Here is a 4,987-nt window from a genome sequence, read left to right as displayed (position 1 = left end):
TATTGTATTCGGAAAAAATCCAATACAACATAATAAAAAATCGCTTATGAGCTTTATTATTGTATTTTAAAGAATAAAAAAAAATCCATGAATTGATATCATAAAAAATTTTAAAAATAATGATTGTCAATTCTAAAGAATAAAAAAAAAATAGAATGATAAAATCAAGAAAAAAAATTAACAAAAAAAAGTACTAAAAAACAAAGCACTAGCAAAATCAAGTGAGGTTGTCAAAACCCGCGAATAGAATCAAGCAGACAAGATAATAAAAAAGAAGGCAAAAAAAAAAAAAACAAAGTTTAATTTTAAAAAGAATTGAATTTTGAAAGACCAAATAAAAAAAGGATAAAAAGAGTGACTTCAAAAAAAACTTAGGTCACCGGAATAAACGAAGCTATTTTTTTAAAACAAACAACTTCAAAGGATATAATCAGTAAATAAAATGATATAAACCTATGTAAACTTTTTAAAATCATGACCCTACATATTGACTAAACTAGAAGCATCGTATTTGAAAAAGCAACTATTTTAAAAATTAGTTCGACCCGACGGTTTGATCCATGACTAGGTTGATCTTCAAAAGAAATTGGGGTAGAATTAATCAAATCTAAGACTGTCAAAAACTTGAGTTGACCCATGCTTCGATTAGCCTGAGGAAAATCCAGTCAAAATAGGGCCAAAAGTCGTTGACAATTTTTTTTTTTTTTTTTTCAAAATGATATCATTTTGATTTTTTTAAAAACAAAAGGATTTATTTGACTTAGGTTACCTTGAGGCAATCCACTTAACCCGTGACCCAATCATTGCCCCTGATTGACTCTTGGGTAAGGCTTATAAACAATGAGAAAAACCTAGAAGACCAAATCTCAATAATTAAAATATTGAATGATGAAATAAAATAAAAAAGAGTTAAAGGATAAAGAAATAACAATTAAAAGAATAAGGACCTTATTTGAAGAAAAAAAATTGAGAGGACAAACAAAAATTTTGAATTGAAAGGAAAAATTGAAAAACAATTCAAATTAACAAATGAATCCAAAATAAAATAATAATAATAATAATAATAATAATAATAATAATAAACAAAGAATACCAATTTCCAACAACTCAATGATTATGGATGTAATTTTAAAAAAATAATGAAAAATAATTGAAGCTAACCCAATCCAAGCTTTAGAATTTTATAACACATATCATGAGACCGAATTACAACATCAAAGTCTAACCTGAAAAAATAATATTGTAAAATTCATAACCAACCAAAATAATTAGGGATAAACTTTAAAAAATAAATTAAAAAAGGAAGTTAAAAATATAGATTTAAAAAGAAAAAGAACCACATTTGACACAAAAATAAAATAAAACCAAAATTATAAGGGATGAAATTGAAAAACAATTTCAATCTAGAAAAGTATAATAACAACTAAAATTAACAATTTAAAGAATGAAGACCATATTTGATATAAAAATAAAATGTCAATGGATGAAATTCAAAGACAAATCAATTCAATAAAAGATTCAAGACCAAATACATCACAATTAAAAAAATAAGGACCAAATCTAATATAAAAATCAAGTGCAAAAAGATGAATTTGAAAAAAAAAATAACTTGATAAATAATTCAAGACCAGATACGCTACAATTAAAAAAAATAAGGACTAAATCTGACATAAAAATCAATTTTGAAGGGATGAAATTGAAAAAAAAATTAACTCAAAAAATGATTCAAAGCCAAATACATTATAATAAAAAGAATGAGGACCTAATTTAACTTAATAAACAAATAACTAGACCTTCTTGTTTTTTTGTTTTTTTTTACAATGGATAACACGGTTTTCTAGGAGAGAGGGGAAAGAGGGAGGGGAAAACCCCTGGCCAGAACTCCTCCGCATACCGCTTTGGCACACGTGCCTTGCCACTATGCTTAAGGTGGCAAGAAGCATTGAACGCCGCCTTGAAATGCAGCTTTCAATGTTGTTTTAATGGTGCACGCGCCTTCCAATGGGTGTAGGCGGCACCCGCTTGACGGCACATGTCGACCATTTTCAATATATATATATATATTCTCCTAACCACTTATTAATTTTCATGGATAAGTGGTAAAACTGAATTTAATATGCTAGAAAAACTCCCTAAAAGATCTAAAAAACCTCAAAAAGCCTAAAAATATATCTACATAAGCTTGGGCTATCATGCATAAGCCCAATTACTACCAAAATGGATGGGCTTGGCCATGGTAGCGCGAGCCCATGATAGTCCCATGTCTAGGCAGGGCATACATCTACTACTGCCCAATGTTGGGCATGTTGTCATCCCCAACACCCTAGCACCCATGTGGCCTCAAGTTATCATGCCCAAGCCAAATGTGTTTAGGTCCAAATAACATTTCTGGATCTATTTTCCACTTTTAATAAGCTTATGCACCTTGTCCGAGCCCAACATTCATTTGAGATTTTTTTTTCTAGGACCCTATGAAGGTCCCTAAGTATGCTGTATTGATCCAATACATATTGTTTTAAGTATAATATAACTAAAAATATCACAAAGATGGGATTACACTTTAGCCCTTCATCTCCACAAAAATACATCTCTTGAAGTTATGCCTTGGAAGAACATAATTTGTTATGGAAAGAAAGGAAAATTAGCAACAAAATATATTGGTTCCTTTAAGATTACAAAAACAATTGGGCTAGTAGCTTATAAACTAGCATTGCCGCCTCATTTATCTAGGATTTATGATGTGTTTCATGTATCATTACTTTGAAAAGCTAAATTGAATTCTTCATGAATCTTGTCGCAAGTCCCAATAGAGATAAAAAAAAGGATTTAACACTTGAGGTAAAACCTGTAATGATTGTTGATCAAAGCAAAAATAAATTACAGAATAAAAGAGTTTCTTCAGTGAAAGTACCGTAAAGGAATTCCCAAGTAGTTGAGGAGACATGGGAAAATGAGTTAGCGATGAGAAAAAAAACACTTGAGCTTATTTCTAGATGAAGGTATGAATTTGAAATTCACAAACAAATTTTTAAAAGGAGGGGAGAATGTAAACCACAACCTAATATTTTAAACTTGTGTACATTAATGTAATTTTTCAACCAAAAAATAATAAATCAAGAGGAAAAGTTTATAACTAGGGCTAAAAATTCCCAGTTATACATGAAAAATATTGATGCTCAGGGACTTGACTGAAATAACTTATGGGATATTAAATGAGTGGAATTGTTATAAATAGAAGGAAAACCCTTCTTTCCCATTTAAAAGAAGATCAATGGTATTGGAGATGGAGGGAAAACATGGATTTCTTCTTTTTTTTTCTTCATCTTATTCATTTCTTTCATTTAGGTGGAAAAGAGAGAGTAATTTATGATTTTTAACAAGAAATCAAACTAAATTAGAAAACCGTAAAGAGAGAGAGAGGTTGGGAGCTTGAGTATGGATAGAAAAAAAAATGTTTAATTGGAAGAGAAAGAGAATTCTTGAAAATTGTTAAAAGGGCTCCTATATTTGGATTAATTGGTTGTAGTAAGAGGTTTCTTTTTCAATCAAATGCATTTTTTTTCGTGATTATGGACGGGGGTTTGAAAATCCTTAATTTGGGAATTTTTAGAGTTTATAAAAATTTGAATGGAATTGCCAAATTGTGTGATTTTTGGTTTTGTTATTGTTTAGATGACATGATTAAGTATTAATTAAAGAAAAAATAAAAATCAATTTTGGAAATTTAGACAATTAGTGGTCGAGTGTGTTTAGGGTTTCTGAGGGATTTGGAAACTTAATTAAATTGAGTTTAGCATGATGTTTTAATTAATATTGAGAATCCTTAAGATTGGTCTTGAATGTCATAATATGAAATGCTAAAAGTTTACATAAATATGGTTATATGTTAGAATGACAATCATGTGGAAATTTGATAAATGGTGTGATTTTTTTATTATTATGTTTTAATGATGTTGTGATGCTTATTGGTATGGTGATGGAATGGTGTTTAATCATGATTGCGATTCATGTGAAATAGAATGCTTAGATATTGAGTTATGTTTATTAAATATGGAATGATGAAAGTATGAGAATGCATAGAATTGTATTAATGTTGGTGTTTTAATGATGTGATTATGCTTAGAAATTGATTGAGAGTTCGTAATAAACGATAATACATAGCGAGTCTTGATTGACATATTAGAAAAAATATGTTCGATGTAAAAGGGTTGCAAAAATATGGAATTGTATGCTAAATGCATGTTGAAAATATAAGATTTGGTTAGGTTTTAGGAGTTGTGGTGTGAACTAATAAGTATATATGGACTATTATGACAACATGAAAGTATGAGAAATATGAGCTACTATGGTATTTGTTAATGTGTTTACATATATACGGATTGTTATGACTATCGTGAATGTATATGAGTATGAACTGTCATAGCCAAAAAAATACATGTGTGTGTGTGTTTCTGTTTGATAAGCCAATTGGGTGCATATGATTTTGATGTTACTAGTAATTTTAAGCGAAGAAATGGTCAAATTTGTTTATATCATTATTGAAGAATAGATTGAGTTTGCGTAAGTTATAATGGCCGAAATAGGATAAATTTATGCAATTATTTATGGTAATTTTGTGTACTTATGTGTTTGGGCTAAATTGGTTGCTAAATGAATGGATATGTGTGTATGTTTGGCCAAACATGGTGTTAATTTGTTATTGTTAGTATTTGTAAATGAGGTGTCTAGAGTGGGACCTGTTTTTTTAAGGGTACACTTAGCAAGAGCTCCAAGTTAGGGTTTGCCTCTTACCCCCTTAATGTTTTTAAGTTATTCTTATAAATGTTAGATTACAAATAGTATATGTATATAAATGTTTATTAGGGGAAAGTTGATATCAAAAGAACTATGCCTTAAAGGAGGGGAAAATTGATATAAAAAGAAATATGTCTTAAGGGTGGGAAACTTGATAATGAATGAACTATGCCTTCAAGATGGGAAAAATAGA

The sequence above is a fragment of the Populus alba genome, chromosome 1 (genome assembly GCF_005239225.2).
Source record: "Populus alba chromosome 1, ASM523922v2, whole genome shotgun sequence".
Lineage (NCBI taxonomy): Eukaryota > Viridiplantae > Streptophyta > Magnoliopsida > Malpighiales > Salicaceae > Populus > Populus alba.
The sequence above is the reverse complement of the archived record's forward strand: the minus strand, read 5'-3'. Positions refer to the sequence as shown.